The sequence below is a fragment of the Pseudonaja textilis genome, chromosome 4 (genome assembly GCF_049901715.1).
Source record: "Pseudonaja textilis isolate UNSWEBS1 chromosome 4, rPseTex1.2, whole genome shotgun sequence".
Taxonomy (NCBI): domain Eukaryota; kingdom Metazoa; phylum Chordata; class Lepidosauria; order Squamata; family Elapidae; genus Pseudonaja; species Pseudonaja textilis.
The window spans coordinates 69,453,863-69,477,224 of record NC_141993.1 but is presented as its reverse complement, the minus strand read 5'-3'; the positions used below and the strand labels follow the sequence as shown (position 1 = coordinate 69,477,224).

The following is a 23,362-nucleotide window of genomic DNA, read 5'->3' as shown; positions in this document are numbered from 1 at the left end:
TCTGTTAAAATGGGAGAAATTCAGCTGCAGAAATGAAGGCAAAAAAATTCTAATCAGTTTATTAGGGTTTTAAACAGGAAATATACAAACTAACAGAAATTAATATTTATAATAGAAGAAAGAAAGAAGCAAAGAAAGAAAGAAAAAGAACAAAGGCAAAAGTGCGTAAAAAGAAAGAAAAAAATAACTTCCAATTTTCTTTCACAACAGTTATAGTTATAAATGCAAATTAACTTCTTCCTCTATACTTACAACATAAGATTAATTTTTCTGTACAGCATTATTTTTTCTAATCATCAAAACCATATAAGTTCTTTTTTTTCTATTACTCACAAAAAGTCCAAAAGGAGTTCCCAACTGACATTTAACTTATTTAGTATCTTTTCTCTGATCAAAGCAGTCAGTTTGGCTATCTCAGCAAGGTGTAGCCTCTTCAACTCCACTCCTCCACGGTGGCTAGTGTCACGTCTTTCCGTTGCATATAACAATCTCATTGCACTTATCATGTGGAAAAACAAAGTTTCATGATTTTTTTTCAAGTTTTGGTCAATTAATCCCAAAACAGAAAAACAGAATTGAAAAGGATTTTGTAGTCCTTTTAGTCCAACCCACTGCACAATCCAAAATTTATTGTCTCCTGAGAAATGAGCTATGGTATAACTGAATTATACCATTCCATACAAGTGGCTGTCCATTTCTTCTTAAAAGCCTCCAGTGATGGAGCACCCATAACTTCTGATGGCAAGCAGTTACATTGGTTAATTGTTCTGACTGTTAGTTCTAGGCTGCTTCTTTCTTTGATTAGTTTCCATCCATTGTTTCTCATCTTGCCTTTTAGTGCTTTGGAAAATAGGTTGACTCCATCTTCTTTGTGGCAGCCCCTCAAATATTGGAACACTGCTATCATGTCATCACTAGTTCTTCACTAGGCTAGAGAAACCCAATTCCAGCAACCGTTCTTCATATATTTTTGCTTCCAGCCTCCTAATCATCTTTGTTGCTCTTTTCTGCACTGTTTCCACAATCTCTGAAATACTTCTGGCTTCAATTCTATATTAATCTTTAAAATCTTCTGAATCCAAAGATTTTTAGCTTTTCTACCCTTCACTAAACATGGTAAAATATTCATAGTTTCAGCATAAATTCAAAGTACATTTTGTTAGACAAAATGATTTTCAGACACCTTCCTTCCAATCACACCAATGAAATATAGCTCCTTGTGGAATTCTGGAGTAATTGGTTTTCTTTTATGATATCTCATAAGAGCATTACAGAAATATTTCAGAGTAACATGCATATCCCACCTCCATATTTTCAATCTCCAGAGCATCTTTAAATTGCATTGGTGATCTTCAATGGCAAAGAGTTCCATTAATAATGGCTCATTGGTTTTTTCAGCAGTTTAAGGAAAGTGAATAAAAGGTTAAAATTGATACATAGATTTTTCCAAATTTGGCTCTGCAAATTCTCAAGAAGAATATTGCCTGATTCTGCTTTAGTAGATAAAGTGGTTATTTATAGTGTTGAACTCAAAGTGTTTGCTTTCTGAGCAGCTTGTAACTGTTTCATAGTTTGTTAGCCAGTTAAAAATGTTTTCTGAACTCCTTTGATATAACCAAAGGTACAATGATCAGATACGTAAGGATTGAATGTGATAGCTATTTAGACTAGACTTGGTTATTAATAATACCTCCTGAGCTTCACATGACCACAAAGAGTCTAGAAATCAGAATGGCTAATATAAGGCTCCTACAAGTTCTTTGTTATGTGTTCTCTGACAACCATTTTAAATATGCATTTGAATTAAGTTGACATAACTAAATCTGAGCAATTGATCAGTGTAATTGCTCTGTTTTTAAAGTCTCTGTGTTCCCAAGGGTGAAAAATAACATATAAAGGATCTATAGGATTCTGAGAAAAAATAAGAAAGATAGGAGCACGGGAAAGTGAAACCTAGGAGGAGAAAAAGGATATTGAGAGGAAGAAATAAAAGAAGTGAAAGAAGAGTTAATGGAAATAAAAGTTAAAACAATAAAAATGTTCTGTTTTAGGATACTTTTAGCTATGGTAGCACATGTTTAGTCATTGAATTGCTTGCATTTAGAAAGATCACATCTAATTGAACAGCAAATATTTGGCCTGTTAATTATCTGACAATTGATTTATTACAGCATTTGTTCTATTAATACCCTCTGGCTATTAGTCTTCCCTCTGCCAACTTTCTCCATGTTTATTTTCCATTGGGTTTTTCTGACATTTAAAACAACTAAACCCAGAGGTTATTAGGGAACTGGAGGAAAGAGACTAGATTTCATTGCCTAAGGCAGGGATATCAAATTCGCGTCATCATGGCATCGTCACATGATGTATCATGACTTTTTCTCCCTTCACTAAACAAGGCATGGGGGCGGCCAGTGCATGATGCATCTGGCCCTCAGACGTGAGTTTGACAACCCTGGTCTAAGGACAATATAGAATCTGATAATCTTCAGAATGTGCTTCCTGTAGCCATTGGATCACAATCCTTAGTGTGATAACAAAGTAGCAATAAAGTAATGAGTATAGATAGATAGAGATAGATAGAGATATAGATACACACACACACAGAGAGAAAGAGAGAGAGAGAGAGAGAGAGAGAGAGAGAGAGAGAGAGAGAGAGAGAGAGATCGAAATCTATGAGCATACAGAGCATATCAAAAGTCATACCCCATAGACCAATAAATGGTTTCAAGGAGACCATCACATCAGAGAAAATGTTACTCTGTTTAGGATATTCACAGGCCATGCATCAATCAAGTAATGGCTTAGAACAAAATGGCAACTAATTCAAAATTTTGATGTAATCATATAATAAATTATCTATGGAGATAGACTTTTGTTATACTATGTCTATGTCTGTGAAATGGTTGAAAACACTACATGATAAGATTCTTTGCTTATTCATCCATCCCAAAGAGCAGAATAATGACACTGTTATTCATTATTCTATATCAGTATAATTGATGATAACATGAGGATACCCAATCCATTATTTAAATAAATGAATTAACATGACAAATACATGTATGATTTACTGTTTCTTACTCAAGGTTATTGTAATGATAATTATCTTTCTCTTTGCCATGAAATTATTGTTATGTCATGTATCCTATGTTAAAGATGTAGGATAATATCATTTTATTATTAAACTATTGGTGCAAAAGATTGTTTTAGATTGTAAGCAGACAAGACTACTTATATATTTCTGAAAATAGATTATTTGATTTTATCTTCAACAGAATGTGAGTAGTTCCGTTCTTCCAACAATGAATGACGTAAACTACAGAACTAAAATCAGTAGTGCCATTACTATATCTGAAATATATTTATCAAAGTGCAAGGAAATTACACTTTCATATCCATTTTAGGTTTAGCTCCGTTTTTCTAGAAATAGCAATCATGTATTTCCTCTGGAATAAAAAAAATAATGATATCAGTGTGTCATACATATCAATGAAACCTTCTTTCCACATTTCATCCACAAAATTCTACAGACGCAGATTGCTTAACATCTTCACAGTATGTAATAGTGTGGGAAAATAATTACACTGTAATTAAGGATGGAACAGAACTTGCTTAATTTGCATTTTAATAGAAGAAAGAGAATTTGATAAAAGATTTCTTAAAACGGAATCCCTGAAAAAGCAATGCATTTGACAATACACATAGCTTCCCTGCACACACACCCCACCCAATAAGTTGTGCCACCCTTCATTTTTGCAGTACTATATACATTTCATAATCAGGAGCTACTTACAACCTAAAATACTCTGGATTTATCTAATTCTTTTTTTAAAAAAAATCATCATTAAATGATTGGTTGGAGAAAATCATCTAGTTAACTTCAATTTGACCTGAATCTGCTACAATTTAACATTATTATTTCCAGATTAGTCCAAGTATCAAAGATCAAGATGCTTTTTTGGCCTGTTGATTCTCCAGTCCATTGAATTAATTTGAATACCAAATGCCATTTTCCCATAGTAAGGTTTGAGACATGTTTTGAGAAAAAAACATTTCCAAGAAGATAGCAATAAGCTTCCAATGTTTTCCTGCAAACTGTAAATCTGGGACATTAAAAGGACTTTCATCACTTAGTTAAAAACATTTGTCTGTTATAAATAATTGCATTTAAATCCCATGGTATGTAAAAAAAGAAAGGAAATCAAGGAAAGGAAATTGCATAAGACTAATGAAAAGCCATAAATTAAAATTTTGTTGCCATAAAATAATTACTATGCAATTTTCTACCAAATGTTATTTATGTCAACTCATAAAATATTTCTATGGTCTTCTTAGAGTGCCAACAGAAAGGGAGGGGGAACAGTGCAGCAGCTTACAAAACTGAAACTGCATTCATAAATGTTTTCAAAGATAGTAACTAAGTGACTAAGTTTCTGCTGTGCAAAATTCTAACTGGAGAGTACGATTGATGACTCTTGGCTATGGATGTGTCCCTTTGGAGAATATGAATTACAACACACCCAGAGGTGGAGGAAGAACGAGGGTCTAGGATGACAATGAATTATGTGTCTCAGAGTTGTCTACACCCAGGCAGTGCTGGCATGTTAACTCCCAATAAATCCTTTTTAAGTTTTGGAAGTTTGGCTCGAGACTTATGGAAAACTGACAGCCCCACGTTCAAGACCCAAGCACCATGCAAAGGGGGTGAACTCCCATTTGTGCCTCAGCTCCTGCCAACCGTGAAGTTCTAAAGCATGAAGATGCAAATAGATAAATAGGTACCACTTCAGTGGAAAGGTAACAGCATTCCATGTGCCTCAGCATATAGTCATGCTGGCCTCATGACCACAGAAGTGTCTCTAGACAATGCTGGTTCTCTCAGCTAAGAAATGGAGCTGAGCACCATGTCTTTGACATGACTAAACAAGGGAAACCTCTATCTTTACCTAATGCAGATTTTGGCACAGAATTAAAAATTATCATGGCCATATAAATGTGACAGAATCAACTTCTGTAAATCTGCACCTTATTTCCTGTAAGCTGCCTTGAGTCACCATGAATGAGTAGATATCAATATGAAATTTACAAATAAATAAAAATAAATAAACTCATCTGAAGATAAGTAGCCAAGTTAATCTTTCACAGCAAAAATATGCAACAGTATTCTGTTCTCTTCAATGCATTTATTATCCCATAAGCTTTCATAGACCACAAATTTCTTCATTACAATTGTTACAAGCTCTTAGGTCTTCCAAACACTGAAGAAGTAAATAAGCATGACAAAAATGCATCTGCTTACAGGTATGTGTGTGTGTGTGTGTGTGTGTGTATACACATACACACACACATACACACACAAAATCTATAAACAGCATAATGTCCTTGGTGCATGAGGTGCAGATAAACCTTCTAAAAATATCACCATCCACCGAGTCTAGAGCTAGATTATTTATTTATTAGTGCTATTCAAAGATTTTCAAAACAGTGGTAAATACCCCACATTGAAAATGAATCCTTCCCTAATCCCTATTATAGTTATTAATATCATTATTTTTATAATGCCTAATAGCGAATTAATATTCCTAATGGAAGACCTTCAATGGTCTTTTTTCCTCCTGTAAACCTCAACCTTAAAGAATGTCTCCTCAAGATAGATGTACTCCTGATTAAATTGCTTCAGATGGGTTTGGAGTTGTATAATTTCCACAAATTAAAATGAGTTCCCAATCTTTTGCTCATCCCAAGCAAAGATTGTGTTGTCTACTCAGCAAATTCTTAAAACTATTGAATGATTGTATTAAAGCAATACTACTGTATATATGCCTGTTTAATCTTATTCCATAAGCCAAGGGAGCAAAGACCAAATATAGCCCATTTTGTATTTATATTGCCACATTTCAGCAGTTTTTATTCTGACTTTTTATATTATTTCCTACTATTGCTTACATTCAAGAATTTACCATAGCAAATATAGACAGATACAGAAAGACACTGAAAGCAAAGATAATTTTATTAACAAGAATCATTATAGACTCTTATTCATAGGAGCACTCTTCAGTAAACCTCACTTTTTCATTAAAATGGTATGCAATGAAAATGATCATCTGGACCAGTGGTGGGGTTCAATTTTTTTTACTACTAGTTCTGTGGGCATGGCTTGGTGGGCGTGGTTTGATGGGTATGGAAGGGGAAGGATACTGAAAAATCTCCATTCTTTGCCAATCCACTAACCTGCTTTCCAGCTCCGTTGTCCTGTGCAGGGCAACCAAGGAAGACCCAGCTGATCAGCTGGGACTCAGGAGGCAGAGAATAGATGGGGGCTGGACCAGTCAGAGGTGGTATTTGCCAGTTCTCTTAACTACTCAAAATTTCTCTCCAAAACTGGTCAGAACCTGCTGAATACCACCTCTGGTCTGGACAAATAATGCTAATGTTGTAAGCAATTTCTTTAATATGTAATTGTATACATTTAATTATTTATAAATAATATATTAGAAATAAATAAATAGGAAGGAAAAAAGAAAGTTAACTTAGATGAATTGCATGTAGCTCATTCTCAGATAGGTTTTAGAAACACATTTAAAATTCAAAATTATTGGATCTTTCTAGAGACCTCACCTTAAATCCTCAGAAGTCAATTGAAATGTTTTAGACTAAAAATATATAGCCTTTGGTAGACTTGATTTGACATCACTCGGATAAGGGGAACAAGTGTAAATTAAATGCTAAAATACAAGCTCGGGCATGTGGTGAAAATGTGATACAAATAAATGAAATCTTTATTTTATCATCAATCTCAATATTCATTGGTTTTACTGTTACTGCTGTTCTCCTCAATTACTCCATCAAGTACTACTCATAAAGACACAGAACTGGTAAAATATGTTGTGTTGATCAAGATTAAAATGCTTGCATATAAATTTATTGATTTGAATGGAATGGAAGAATTGGAAGGGATCTTGGAGGTCTTCTAGTCCAACCCCCTGCTTAGGCAGGAAACCCTACACCACTTCCAACAAGTAATATGATACCATAGTTAGTTAAAATAAGTGAAATAGGTAGATGAACCATCTCATTCTGGGCCCTTCATAAAGACCTGGGATAATGATAGAGGATGATTTCTATCATTTCTGTTTTGATTTTTTTTTTAGTAGTGGGTGATTTCCTTCTCACTTATTAGAGCAAAACAGAAATTATGTGTTTAAGCTTGATGCTTTTATTTTAACCAGTATTTAGATATCTTTAGTATGTGGATCCTGACTTTCTATAATTTTACCACTTCTGAACCACTCCTTTTTCCCCCCTACTATCTTTGGATAATTAATGACCTTGCTTACAATAATTTTGGAAGAATTACTCAACCGAGAAAAGAGAATATGAGTCAGGACCATGGACAGTTCCATACAGAGTTCTATGAGTCGGAATTTGACTGAACTCAGAAGTCTAATGGAAATTATTATTTGTATTGCTTGTCTCCAATCCTGTCATGCCATTTTGTATTATGTTTTTCTCAGTTTTCTTGTTTCTGTTTTGCTTGTTTGTTCTTTTCCCATGAAGCAGAATGACTAGGTCATTATGCTGCTTCAGATGAGCAACGAAAATAATAATTTCTACTAAGCTTCCGAATTCTCAATCAAATTGCAAATATATACTTTAGTTACATTGTAAAGAAGGTCATGTTCATTATTAAAATTGGATTGTATCCCTTTTTGATAGAAAGTTTCATTAAAATAATCTCTTGGACCTTCCATTGGTTCTTTCTGAACTTTTTCCTACATTAGAAGGAAGTTTTGTAGACAGTTTCTGGAACTAGCAGAAACTAGTCTTGTTTTGTCTTGGAATATTCAACTTTTTGGGAGTTGGACTGACAGATCCCACTTCTGAAATTTCCTTCTGATAAAGGAAGTTTCTTACTATGTTTTTTTTCAATAAATGCTGTAGAGATCTAAAGAAGTCATAATTTTGAAATGTTTCCATATTACCATTTTTATGCATATTTATCAGTTAGATTCATAACCTGATCTGTCTCTGAAAGTATAATGATGATGGTAATATGAAATGAAAGCTAGAAATAAAATATGGCCTATTGCCTTATATTATTTTTCACAACGTTTCTCTTGTACAATTAATACTGATCAGAGGGACAATCTGAAAATACATTATTACAGCTTCCATCTATTGCAGACTTTATGGACATAGATAGTTGACCTGCTCCCCAAAAACCCTTTGTAAAGGACCAGGTAAGCCATGTATGGTTTAAATAGATGTTGAATTCAAGCCATGCCATGTCTGTAGTTCAAAGAATACCAAACACTTTGGTTCAGACATTACAATAAACCATGATTTGTCAAATAAGCTACTTATGTTCACTCATATTCTATCCCATAAATCATAATTCACAAACCACAATGACTGAGTATGATCCATAAATCAAATGATTTTTTTCATGCCAAGATTGAGTAGAAAAGAGGGGATATACAGTTCTACCTAGTATTCCATATTTGTCCTGCAACATCTCTGTGTATTATTAATTCAGAAAAATGCTTTCAACATTCAGCTTTGTATTGCACTAAAAATATTTCAATGCTTTGGCCATATTGTTTGTCTTGACATGGCTTATTCTAATGTAAAATCTTTATTGGCTGATCACACCAGTTTGGAAATTTACTTTAAGAGTGGGAAACTCGTGAAATGGATTCAGTGCCTAAACTAGACCTAGAAGAGTTAATGATTTGCCTAGTATTTTTATAATTCAAGAATGTTTAGCAAAGTTCTGTAAGGTTTTGTCATATAGGTAAATTAATTATTGGAATCAAGGATGAACTACCAGCAGAATTAAGAATGTCTGATATTATCTGGATAATATATAATGGCTTGTCATTTTATCATTGAAATCAGTGATACCAGTACTTGAATATATTGATGGAAATATATGGGCATTATCAACAATTTTGCAGAAGCTATTAAAATATGGGCACATTAAGTAAAACTTCAGTTATACAGTAAATTAGGTTTATCTTGCTGTTATCCCAAAACACACAATATTTTTTCATTTCCTTTTATTCATCTCTTTGTAAAATATTATTCTTTTGGAAAGAATTTGCTGATGCATAAACTTACCTAAAGCCATTTTTTAATATATGAGGACTAAGCTACCATGCAAATTATATATAGTAAAATACCACTATGTTAAATCAAAATGGCAATGTCCATATATTTTTCCTACAAACAGTCTAAATCATGTTGCTAAATGTTTCATACTTGTAACTCTGACTATTCCATGTCATTCTACAGGCATCATTCCCCAATCTATAGCACAGATTCAGGGTAAAAAAAATTAATATAAGCTCTGTTGTCACATTAAAATCAATGTGCTTGGTCACTTCATCATACGTTCTTGTTTTTGAATGAGTCATAGTGAAAGCAGTGGAACTGGTGGCTAAATATAATTTTAATCTTAGAAGTAGTTAAGTGTAAGTCAAGTATACTACCTTTGAACATGCAAGTTTAATCCCAAGAGAGCGAATGCAGCTGCTAGGCAACAAACTATAAGAAACTAAAAAAGCCCCTTTGATTGCAAAAACTTTAATCTTTGGCAATGCATAAACAGACACAAGATTTCTGCCTAATATGTCAGCATCATTCTAATTGCCCATAATGTTGTTTAAATATTACTGCACACATTTTCTGTATTTATATTTGTGCCAATTAAATGTGCCATTGCCTGCAAATGTCACTATCCTGTCCTATTTTGTCTCCTTCTGTTCTAGTAGGCAATGAAACAAAATGATCAGCCATCTATGACTGGTAGTGTTGATGGATGCTTAACATCTTTGGATTTTCAAGCAGTAGACTTTAATTATCTTCTTCCTACCCTTGAGATTTCTAAATATATCAAGGGCAGAAAGGGCTAATGTGAAATAGAAAACAATGATTCCAATAGAAGAAAATATACAGGACATAGTTCAGGACTGAACTGTAGAGTTCTTGATGTGCTCCCTGAGCTTGGATGTTTGCTTGTTTATTTTGGTTGTTTTATTTCTCATTAATACCATTGGTGTTAACACCATTGGTGTTAATGAGTATGGGTTTGCCTCCCATTTATATCCAGTAGCTTACTCTCCAGTATCGATAGGGGAGGGTTTTCTCCTTGGTTGTTCCTTGATAAGGAGATTTGTTTTCTGTTTGATTGTTTATCTGGTGTTAATCAATGGTGGGATTCAAATATCGTTGCCACTGGTTCAGTGGGCATGGCTTGGTGGGTGCACTTTGTGCATGTGCACACACTTTGCACAGGCACAGAGGCATTTGTGCAGCCGCAGAGGCATTCTAGCTCACCTCCTGCAAGCCTGCACGATTCCAGTTGCTTCAGCAGCTGCCGCATGGCACTCTTCTGTGTCGGCAAAGCAGTTGCGCTTCAAATTCAGCAGATAAAGGTGAGTGTGGGAGCCCGGGTGGGTGGGCGGGTCCAATAGCAGAGAGGCAAAAGAACTGGTTTGGCCTCCACTGCTCAGCACTCCTACCGGCTCACCAGAACCAGGCAGAACCAGTTGAATACCACCACTGGTGTTAATGCTTATCTGATGAGGGTGTGCTGGAGAGGATATATTTTATTTATTTTATTTTATTTTCATTTTATTTATTTTAGTTTGTCAAGCATGTATGAGAAAACAAGTATAAGTATGAACATAACATATAAACATATAAGTATAAACAAGTATACGTATACACATAATAAATGAGTACGAATAAATGGATAAATGGGAACAGTAATACAGGGGTGACAGGCATGCTGGTGCGCTTATGCATGCCTCCTTAGAAATGGAGTGAGATCCATGGTAGACAGTTTATGGTTAAAGTTTTGGGGGTTTGAGGATATGACAACAGAATCAAGTAATGAGTTCCAGGCATTGACCACTCTGTTGCTGAAGTAATATTTTCTGCAATGAAGTTTGGAGCAGTTTACTTTGAGTTTGTATCTATTGTTTGCCCATATGTTATTGTGGTTGAAGCTGAAGTAGTCATTGACAGAATAATATGTTGTAGCAAACAATTTTGTGTACTAAGATTAGGTCAGACAGTAGGTGGCATAGTTCTAAGTTGTCTAGGTCCAGTATTTCACGCCTAGTGGCATAAGGTAGGAGCAGAGAACTCTTCTCGTGAAATACCTCTGGACTCATTAAATTGTATTAATGTCTGATATACAGTGTGGATTCCAGACAGATGAGCTGTCTTCAAGAATTGGTCTGGTGAATATTTTGTAGAAGATTTTGATCTTTTTGTTTGCTTCTTAGTATTTCCTTTTTTCAAAGGTGAATAAATGTGGTTTATTTCTGTGTGTCTATTGATGTCAGCCGTCCCAAGTGAACTAGTCAGAAAACATGACTGGATGAATTAAATCTTTTTTGTAAGGCTTCATCTTTCAAGTACAAATTTCCCCCTGCCACATTTAACTGCTTGATCTATTGAGGCAGGATTTTCTTAAATTTCTTTCTCTAACCATTAAGCCACTGAGGACTCCCGTCTTATCTCTCTTGTCTGATTGTTTCCTAGGCAGCAGTTCTTCCCCTCATTCTCCAAGCTCATTCATACATTCCATTACAATTGATGACCGATTTATCTGAATACCCGGCTTCCAAGAATTCCCTAAAGTTTTTAGATTTATTATGGACTAATTTAAAGCACTGACCTGGTCCAACAGATTCTTTTTAAGTTCTGAACCAAAAATGGTATTAGAGAAGTCAGAAAGAAAAGCAACTACATCCAAATAACAACTGCAATTTTTTTCATCTAATTGATTTTTGTTTTTAGTAGCACAGATGTTAAACACCAGCAGGATATATTCCCATTCTTTTGAGACAGAAAGCATAGGAAACCATAGGTTAAGCCTTAAACTCCATCCCAGGACAGTAACTCTATTGAATTCTACTGTATAGAGCAATATTAATGCAATATCAGGGGTTTTCAATTCAATATATAGAATATGAAGGATGTGTGTTTGTGTTTATTTTCATAGTCATAATGTACACTGATGATTACTGATGGACATCGTTGTACGAGGTGCAATAACAATAAAGTAAACTATAACTAAATTAAAACTGAAACTGAAATTGCATGGACTGAACACTATTCAATTTTTTCTCAAACTAGAAAAAAAATGGAAAAATCCTAGCTATATTTACATGTGTGATGTGTCTTTATCTATTTTGAATCTTTAGCCCATTCTCTACAGCCCATCTCTCTCTCAAACATTGAATGCAGGTCCTGTCAGAGAAGAAAAGGGCACTGTATTGCAATTTCTTTTTACTCTAATGCATCCTGAAAAATTCAAATGCAATTTACATACCAAACTCTGGTTGATCATTAGCACATCACAATTAACCTGAATTGGATGTAAAATGCCTTTTAAAATTCTCCACCAAATTTGTGGGCTGACAAATCTGGTATATGAAATCTCAAAATTTATCCAAGGGGACAGGGAAATTAGTTGAGATTTTATTACATGAAGAATTTTTGTCTAGCAATAGGAGTAGTACCATTATGGAAAAAGCCCAATGGGATGAGTTGATTATGTCTTCTGCATTTATGATTTCATTATAGTATGGAAAGCCACATGCCAGCAATGGTTACAGAGTGAAGGAGGGGACATTCACACACACACACAATCACTTCACACTTCACTGCTAAATGAAATAACATCTGCACTCCACCCAAGAGAATCTTCTGAAATTATCTTCTTCTTTGAATTAATTTTTAAATCGCATTTTGCTTTTTCAAATAGAATGACAATTGGAAGAAGGAAATGATAGAACAATTTCCAGTGTAGCACTGCAAGTAACTTTATATAATTAACATTAAACTTCATCTTCTCCTATACAGATTTGATGTCAACCTGTCCCATTGCTTTTATTTAAGCAAAGACGAAAAGTTTCTCTGCTCAGTCATACCATTTGAGAAAAACCCAGGCAAGGACTACTACTTTTGGTTCTCAAACGCTCCATGTTTTCTTGAAAAGCTCCTTTCCCTGGTTGTATCAAAAGGAGAAATGGGATTTTCTTAAGAAGGAACCAGTTCTTGGGGATAACAGAAAATAAGTATCAGAAGCCTTATTGTTTCAGTGAAGTAGCATGCTTAAACAATAGACAGCTCCTTACCACTTAAAATACGATGCATCCCAATCAAATATGCTAGCAGAAATATCTCTACTCATTTTATTTGATGTTTATGAAGAAGATTCATTTACAGTGGATCATAAAGTAATCAAAGGAAAGGTTATTGCTAAAGCTGATTAAATAGGTGTAATAAAAATCCATGACCTTGCTATATACCTTTCAGCTCTTCTTTTAAAATGATAAAGGTAAGCAATTTTGAAACTAGTTTCTCCTTGAAGAACAAAGAAGTCTTACTTTCTTATGAAGTCATTTTATAAGTCATGTTGTATCCTTGCTCAGCACTGAGATTATGAATCTGGAGGGTATCCTGCAGGTCATTTTATAGAAAAGTCTGTTTAATGCAAGAAGTTCAAAACTAGAACATTTCCATTGGACTGGAAACAATTCTCCACAGAAACAATTCTCCAAGAATTTGCTGCATTGCCTAACTGTGATTACTAAGCTACATCCCATCCCAGTAAAATAAGGAGACAACAGAGAGGGAGAAGGGTAGCACCAAGGCAGTATCAAGATGTTACAGGGCTTGGCACACAATAAGAATGCTGCGATGGATTGTGAAGTTAAAAATAGTGCACTACCAAAGGAACTAGCAGCATTTTAACAGCATGGCATTGGCATTAAGAGTAGCACTGGAAGCTTTGGCTTCTTTTTACCATTAGTACATGTAATGTTCAGCTGAAATCTCTGTAAGCTTTTAGATCAAATGGTGTCCCTTGTGCAGTGGCTGAGAAGAATTTGCTTTCTTCTTTGGTATGTAATAGCCTTCCAGTTATTTAAGGCTACATCTTGTCTCTAATCAATGTTTTCTTTTCTAAATAAAGCATACATATCCTTTTCCTTTGAAATTTCTTTTCTGCAATGTTGACTATCTTTATGATTCTGTGCTGTTGTCTGTCTTTTTGGGCTTTTTCTGAATGATTCTAGCTGCTTGATGTCGATAAAAATTCAAATTAGGAAACCAGATAAACCTTTTCTAAAGGTTTTTCTAGAATCCAGATTTTTACCATGTACATTTTCCCCGGGTGAAGCAGTCATCTAAAATTGGCAGACTCATCTTTGATTCATCTATTTGCAATAAATATATCAGGTTCTTAAAGCATTATTTATATATAGTGATAATCAGAACTAAAATGCCAACTCTTTGCTTTAAAATTAGAATCTAAAACAAATATCCAATCAGTGGTATGGTTACACATTAATTGTCAAGAATTGTCAAGTGCTTATAGATTCTTTATACATCAAGAAACAGTCTCCTAGAATAGAAGCATCAATCAAAATAATTAAAAAAAATTAGACGGTGTGTTTTTTCTCTCTTGTTATCACTTAACCACACACAAAGGAGCAATCTGTTATGTTGTAGGGCAGGGTATTCTAGAGTTTCCAAAATGTGCATCTTTCTGAACTCTATCCACTGTAGCTACACAATTTTTTGTTGTAGTTGTAATTTCATATTTTGACTTTGGTTCCACAATTGTATCAGTGGCAATGTGCAGGTTTGCTCTTGGATAATATTACATGGCTTTCTATTGATACCAAAGTAATTGAAACTTACCATAGAATAACTTAATTTGGCTGTCCCCACATTTTTACAAGTCACAACCACTTCCTAGTATGAGGCCCTTGTTAAAATTATTCTAAAACGAGTGGAAATAATATCAATTATTATAACAGGAAGGGGAGATACAGTTAGATTTTGTGGGTTCTCTGAATATACAATAATGAATATACAAAATGAATAAACAAAATTCTTCTTCACAAAATTTGAGGAACCATATATTTAGTTTGAATCCTTTTTATCAGGAAGCTTCATTTGTATTCATAGGAAGCACAATAGCAGCATTTTTATTATGCTTTTTTAAAAATAGTACTAAGTAAAATGCATTAAGAGGCAGGTTGAACATTATAATATAGACATGGGCATCTTTATGCATATATGAATTAATAAATCTAGCAAGATAGATTCCCAAACTCTGTGTCCTTCAGATGGTTCAATTGAGTGTAAATTTTAGGCATTCAACTCATTTGGAGGCAACAAACACAATAATCTATCCTACCATTGTTGATGTTGCTGAATTTTGTTGTGTGAAATTTTACACTCAGTCATGAAAGTGCATCACTTAAAGACATTCTTTTCTGCAAAATGATTGCCATAGAAAATGTTTTTCTGACAACTTAATAACCAAATGTTCTCGTTTGGATTGAGTGATACACAAAGAGCCCATTGATTGCAATTTGTACATCTAATACATTTTTGAATGGTAGTTTTCTTCACATATCTTTCTATTATGTTAGTTGTCCCTGCAGATTTTATTGGAAATTACACTCTGTCCTAAACAGAAAAAGATGATTATTTTCATTAGAACATTGGAAATTAAAAGTGGATATTTAGAATAATTCCCTCAACACTGTCCAACTATTTACAAAGTCTGCACTACTATTATTATTAATCTTCTCATCACTCTTTATCACCCATCCCCTCCCACTTGTGACTGTATGACTGTAACTTTGTCACTTGTATTCTTATGATTTATATTGACTGTTTCCAAGTATGATTTGATTGCTTATTGTACCCTATGATTATTATTAAGTGTTGTACCTTATGATTCTTGACGAATGTATCTTTTCTTCTATGTATACTGAGAACATTTGTGTCAAGATAAATTCCTTGTATGTCCAATTACACTTGGCCAATAAAGAATTCTATTCTATTCTATTCTATTCTATTCTATTCTATTCTATTCTATTCTATTCTATTCTATTCTATTCTATTCTATTCTATTCCTGTTCTGTTCTGTTCTGTTCTGTTCTGTTCTATTCGAAATGTCATATTATGGCTGCAGACCTTAAGGTACAAAATATGAGGTACAAAATATGCATTCTTTGGGCAATCTGGTCTTACAATCTGGTACAACCTTGAGACATATATCCATTAACCCTTATGGATCTGATAATTAAAGCAAATATTACTGAACTCTCTACAAGATATTATTTTGTGGTACATCAAGAGATTCATATGTTTCTGTTTTTCTATTCTATTTTTGTTTCATCATATTCTTTTCTCTCAAAGTTGGGTGCTTGTAGGCTTCCATAATTGTACAGCAATGCAGTAGGCAAGTCTATCAGTTCCATCGTTACATAATGTTACAACTGCAAGGCAAGCCTCTATGGCAAAATATCAGCACTCATCCAAACTTTAATTAAATCCATGCTTCATTTCAGCAAGAATAGCTGAGGATAATGAGCATTTTTGTCAACCTGAGGTGGTGTTTGAGTTAATTGTTATGCTTTGAAGGGAAAAAATAAGACAGGAAATTACACAATTGTGATAATAGAGACAGCTGCTGATAAGTCATCCAACCTAAAGAGGGAGTCAAAGAACTGTTCTGTAGGACAAAATGAAAAAAAAGCAGGTTTGAACATGATTTCTCCAAATAAGGCTTGTTCTTGAATTTTTGTCCTAGCTGGTAGTAGTGGTAAACTAGTCCTGATGGGATTGCATTCTCACAGATCAGGTGCTCAATTCTGGGGATATTTAATGTTTATTTTATGGAGTAAGCCCTTACTTTCACTTTGCTCTTCAACCATTTATGTTGTAGTCCTGGCCATCTTCTGCATGTACATCATCTTGAAGGATTCCAATCCTTAAGTGAAAAATTCTTCCTCACTCCCAGTGTTAGTGAAATAGTACAATTGAATTTGACTTCCTCACCTCCAAAATCATAAAAGGGTGACTTTATTGCCACTCTAGACAGCAAAATAGGGATTGGAATGGATTTTGCAGAGATAGATATTAATAATTAGAATGCATTCTGGGCTTTTTTATTGGCTGGAGGAGCTTAGTGTGAATTGTGAATATGAATATCAGAGACCGTTTATTTTCAGATGTACTGTATGTATGAAGAGTTGAGACTTGCAGAATAGTTGGGATTAGTAGATGTTTCTCCAGCACATCCAATTCTAAATTCACAAATACAAAAAGTCATGTTTATGTTTCAGAAAGCTTACATTTCAAACTGGTAATGCAAATTACATGGCTTATAGAGAGGCAGAAAATTGAGTAGGCCATGGAAATTACTTAAATGTTCACCCTATTGATAGTAAAAGGCTCAATATTCTCTTATGAATTGATAAATCGATAGTCACAATACAGAATCTATTACTGATGAAAACCACCACTAGTAAATTCTGCTATGAATGTTGACAACATTCAGATCTACAACAAGAAAAGATCAGGCTGAGTGAACTGCATAATCCAATGCAATCCAATGCAACTGAAGGTTCACATATAATCCCTTGACATCCCTAATAACTGCATGAATTATAACAAATAGGTATTTCTCTTTTTTGTTGGTAATGCACTTCTCAACATGTAATCCTACCACATAAGGACAGTTAAAATTTGAAAGGCTCCATCCTTAAGCATGGCTATAGCTAACATAGTTTTTTTGCTTCCTCTTTCCTGCATTATTTTCTCCACCACTCACTTTCATCTTATGAATATTTGATCCCTTAATTCACCGTAAAAATTAGAAAGGCGATGAAGAAATCCAGTTGGAACAATTAGCTAAAGAGTTCCTTTTTACATTTTTAATACACATGTCTTAATGAGCTTTGAATGAGAGCATGAACACTTAAATGGTTTATCAGAAATCCAGGGCTAGGGTTTGTATCTGTGTGTGAGCTTGTTCTGAAAGCAATCATTCTTTCTATAAGCTCTATTAAATTTAAAAGAACTTAGCATCATTTTCACTGAACCCTGAATTAGGTAAAGGTTTCCTGTCAGTTGTAACTCTACAACTGTCAGTCAGTAATTCTAAAGCACCGTGCTGATCTCTGTTTCTTGGCTGAAGGACCAAGCATTATCCAAAGACAATTTCCGTGGTTATGTGGCCATCATGGCTATACATCAAACATGCATGGAACACTGTTACATACAAGTGGTACCTATTAATCTACATGCATTTGCATGCTTTTGAACCACTTGGCAGACAGGAATTGGGGATAAGTAATGGGAGCTCACCCCATTGCACAGAGCTTGGGTCTATTACCTTTAAATCCCCATTTGTCTGAAATAGTATAGGTTTCCTGCCTGAACAGGGGATTGGACTAGAAGACCTCCAAGGTCCCTTCCAATTCTTTTATTCTGTTCTTCAATGTCAGCAATAAGTTCTCAGCAGACCAAGGATATCTATGATTCTCAAGTAGCCCCTAGAGCAGGGCTGTCAAACTCCTGGCCCACAGGCTGGATGCATCATACACTGGCCACACCCACACCCAGTTTAGCGAAGGGGGAAAAAAGTCACAATACATCATGTGATGCAGCCATGATGATGCCACCCCTGCTCTGGAGTTTTTTCAGTTAGTTTTGCAGCTTTCTGCCACTTGGAAGCAGGAACAAATGAAAATTTAGGGAAGGCTAAAATAGGTTTGAAATAGCTTTCTTTTGGTCAAGCTCACATCTGGGAGATTTCAGAGTCATGTCCATAATCATAGAACTGAAAGGGGCCATTTGCTTCATAAAGTCCAGCAATCGTTCAGTAGAATGACCCGAATTAAAGTATCCCTGACAGGTAGCTATCCATCCCTTGGGATGGATCCATCCAACCAATGGGAGATAAACACTTTTCAGGGTAATTAGTTTTCCTAGCAGCAATTCAGAAGTGGTTCTCCATGATCTTCTTCTGGGACAAGCAGGTGGATAGAGGCATTCGCTTTCTTTTCTAGCCCATAGCCATGACATTTCTAAATTGTCTGCCTTCTAGGTACCTACCAAGCCCAATCTAATTTATTTTCAAGCCCAAAGGTGGGTCAGATGCTTTCACTGAGGCTAAACCTGAAATGTCTTACTCCAACTCTAGAAAATAAAAGCAGTATATCTAGCCTTCGTCCCACTGCCCTCTGACAGCTCTTCTATGTGCCTTCAAATATTAAATCTCCTTTCAGCCACCAAATAGTTAATCACATCTCCATTGTGAGGGGGAAACTTGTGGCGGGGAGGGACTATTACAAAAAAGTGAATTCTTGTACAATCTACCGAGTTATAGTCAAACATATTTCATTCACTGCCCTGTACAAAAATGGATGTCCTGACCTCTCCTTTTTGTCCTTTTGTCTTCTGTCTGGCGGGTGTAATCTCAAAATCAAATATTGTGTGGTTGGAGATTTTTTGTTTTTGATTATCTAACAAGCTCTCCCATTCTCAGCAGTTTTTTTCTGTTGCACAGAACTTCCTCATGCTAAGTTAACAAGGTCAGCTCTCTGGCTTTAACATTCTGTCCTGCTTGCCAGCTGCCTGAAATTGACAAGACCTTAATCAGGCTGAAACCTTTTGCTCCTAAAAGGCTTTATTGAAAAAGAAGTCTTACTAGTGATGGAAAAAGTAACTTTGTACTTTTTTTTTTTTTTAGCTTTACACTAATTTTTGTCATGGATACCAAGTAAAATAAACAGTGTGTCTTTCTTTTCTCACAATTTCCTTCTTTGCCTCTTCAAATATCTGGCAACTCTATCTATCAGTGGTGGGATTCAAAATTTTTGCAACCAGTTCTGTGGGCATGGATTGGTGGGCGTGGCAGGGGAAGGTTACTGCAAAATCTCCATTCCCTCCCCACCCCACTAACCTGCTTTCCAGCTCCGTTCTCCTGTGCAGGGCAACAAAAGAAGACCCAGCCAATCAGCTGGGACTCAGAAGGCAGTGAATAGAGGGGGGCAGGGCCAATCAGTTCTCCAAACTACTCAAAATTTCTGCTACCAGTTCTCCAGAAGTGGTCAGGACCTGCTGAATACCACCTCTGCTATCTATAAAGGAATGAAATCAGAGGGGAAAAATACTTTCTTAAGCAATTCAGTTTTAACTTGCTTTTTAACTTGCTCACAAATACATGATCTAAAAACAGTGAGGAGAGCTCTCCATAAAGAAAGAATTCCATTGGATGGTAATCCATCTGTTCTATTTCTCTTTCTCTCACGTAGAGAAGTCTGAAATGCTAAAATAATTCTTGGTACATATATTTTAACTGATTAATGTTACTGTTGTGAATGGAAAATACTTTGTTTTTTAACTTCTGTTAAAAATTAATAAACAGTTTCTGGGAGTTGGGCAGCATATAAATTACATATATTTTATTGTTACTGTTATTGGCATTGATATTATTTTAATAATATCAAATTATTGCTAATAATTAGATAATAATTAGATTCCAAGTCTAGTTCCTTCCCTCTGTGGGCCGTTATTCTCACTTTTTTAAAAAAAAAATCTTTTCATTTTCAGGTACATATTTATTGTATTACTTTTCTAGCCGATCTAAAAAATGCTTGATGAAAAATTTCATCTTCCCTATTTTTTTTATTTTCTCCAGAGCGGGATCAAGCAGAGAGAGAAAATGAAAGCAGGAGGTGGCTGACTAGCAACTTCTGAGAGAGGCTTTTAAAAACTGCCCTTTGTCATCTGTTGCTTGGTTCTTTGTCAGCTTATTTGCAGAATGATAAGTTAAATTATAAATTTGTAAAGAACTACCGAATGGTAGCACTTCTATACTATGCGGAAACTGGAGTAGTTTTAAATAGGTTTTAAATATAAGAGGCATTTGTGTCCATGCAATGTTTGGGAGAAGAAATATATATTTAAAATTATGAGGATCAGAGGCTTAACTTACATCTCCACATTTCTTTGATTAAAAGCAAAAAAATTGTTTAGGATGCAATTATTGACAGAATGTCAATGAATGACTCTTCGGGCTACCTTGTTCCTCTGTAACATCTCTGTTTCACTGTCATGATGCTATCACATGGCACTGATCTAGAAGCACAATGTGTAATAGATTCACAGGAGAGTATGGAGGCATTGTCCTATGTTGGAGGAGAAACATTGGGAACCTAATATTATCACTGGCATTATGGGGAACTTTGGTCATCAAAGTACATGCAAAGAAATTGCATCACAACATACAATTTCTTTTTTAAAAATCCCATCATTTTTATGGAACATTGTGTTTATGAAACAGTTTGCAACCAAGTCTAAAAGATAATATTTATCTGATGTTTCTTTGATCACGACTTCAAGAACCAACACTCATTCTGTCTGCAATGAATTGCCCTCCTACAGATGCTTCTCTCATCACTGATGTCTTTGGACAGCCATATCTCAGTTGAAAAAAAAATCTAGAAGATTTTTTCTGTAAAGAAGCAAAACGAAAAAAATCACAAGAGTGTCTAGCACTTTGCTATTGCTTGAACATGACTTGATTCTTGCAGACCAGCAATACATTTTGTTTAATTATAACATAAAGGAGCAACCTCTGCTAACCTAATGTTTGCTTCTTTGACTACTTGATGAAGTACCATTCTTAAAGGACCTAAATGTAGAGTATCTTGCACTCCTGGTTCTTTCCCCCAAAATGTTCTGGGAGAGGTGAAGCTAAACAAAATAGACTGGCCCAAAGCAGTGGTGAGATTCAAAAATTTTTACTACCAGTTCTGTGGGTGTGGCTTGGTGGGTGTGGCTTGGTGGACTTGGTGGTCATGGCAAAACCTCCATTCCCTCCCCACTCCTGGGGGAAAGTTACTGCAAAATCCCATTCCCTTTTCGCCCCACTAACCTGATTTCCAGCTCTGTTCTCCTGTGCCTGGCAACAAAAGAAAACTCAGCTGATCAGCTGGGACTCGGAAGGCAGAGAATAGATGAGGGCAGGGCCAGTCAGAGGTGGCATTTGCCAGTTCTCCAAACTACTCAAAATTTTCGCTACCAGTTGTCCAAAACTGGTCAGAACCTGCTGAATACCACCTCTGGCCCAAAGCCATCGAATCTTCAATAGCCAAGACTGAACTAGTCTCCCCAATCCAACACTTAGCCATTATACCACATTCACTTTTAAATGGGTTGGAACACAGTTTCAAAAATTCCCAATTCTTGGGGCAATTAGCCATCTGCACTAAAAACATAGAAAATCCAAAGCAATGAGATGAAGATGAGCTTTGATGCAACTAATTTCAGTTATTTTTAATGGGAGTTTTGCAAAGTCGTAAACAATTCTTCATTGGACTTTGAATAACAAGGCAACTGAAATGGAAAAAGTAAGTTGGTTTCACTTTCCATGTTGAGTGAGAAAACCTGTATCTCTGTGAATCATTCTATCTTTGAAGTTTTGCTGGAAAAAGACTATTTTTTTAACCTAAGGATTCTGTGAAGTGAAATGTTTAAAAACATTTTTGTCATTGGGCCCTTTGTCCTAAAATGTTCCATTGCTGAGAAGCAGAGCAGTAAACTCTTTGTAAATTATTTCACATTAGGTTTCAGCAGTATTATCACAATTCTCCAGATGCTTACTACAGTAAAAAGAAGTGAGAGCCTGCAGAGACACAAATTTTCATATTTATTTCCAAGTTTCAACTCTAGCTTTTTCTTCCCAAGTCAAGGTCTCTTGTGGGCCTTGAGAGACAGCTGAGGAATGTTTACATAACAGTTCTCTCTCAGTTCTGGGAACTACTGATTCTCACCTCATCAGCTTCATCCCTTATATGTGCATTATTAATAACTATTAATATTACTCACCTTTATTAATGCACATATTAATGTAGTTCTCTTGGTTCAATGACAGTTAGCAAACTTGTGTGTTTCCATGATACTGGAAAATTCTTCATTCAGAAATCACTGAAAAAATCCCCCTTTTAATTTTTCCTAATATATTAACACCTGGGCTATACTATTTACTTTTCAGAGTGTCAACAAACTTCTCCATTGAAGTGGATTATTTTATCAGTTTAAATAATATGCAAGCTTTGTTACCATTTCAAACTAATAAATTGAATATATTCATGTTGTCTCCTCAGATATATTCACAGATATCATAGGATTAGAGTCTTAAGGATTAACTCTGGAGAATTGAAGTGGGCAGATCTGAAAGCTGACATTTTCAAAGTAGTATCTGGAGACTAAGACCAAAAATCTGTATTTTAATAGGCAGTCAATCAGTAAACATTTGATAAAAGAGCATGTTCATTCTCTGGGATGCAACCCAGTAGCCTTAGATGTGACAGGAGTACTGAAATGTTGCAACCTAATTTCTTATTCTGTTTACCACATGTGTGGCAGATTGGAGAGATTCCTGGCAAAATGAAAACACTGGTAATCATCCCAGAATGGCCGAGATGACAATAGTGTGGTGTACTTTGTGTAATTAACCATTCTG

The 23,362-nt window shown here is 35.2% G+C and overlaps 1 long non-coding RNA gene across 1 annotated transcript in view; it reads left to right on the top strand.

Annotated features, from left to right (window-relative positions):
• Nucleotides 1-22,698, top strand: part of LOC148125884 (uncharacterized) — a 35,359-nt gene extending 12,661 nt beyond the window's left edge. Inside the window, exon 5 of the long non-coding RNA XR_015743610.1 lies at nt 20,534-22,698. This is a non-coding gene — a long non-coding RNA (uncharacterized LOC148125884). The remainder of the gene's footprint in view (nt 1-20,533) is intronic.
• Nucleotides 22,699-23,362: the final 664 nt, after the last annotated feature.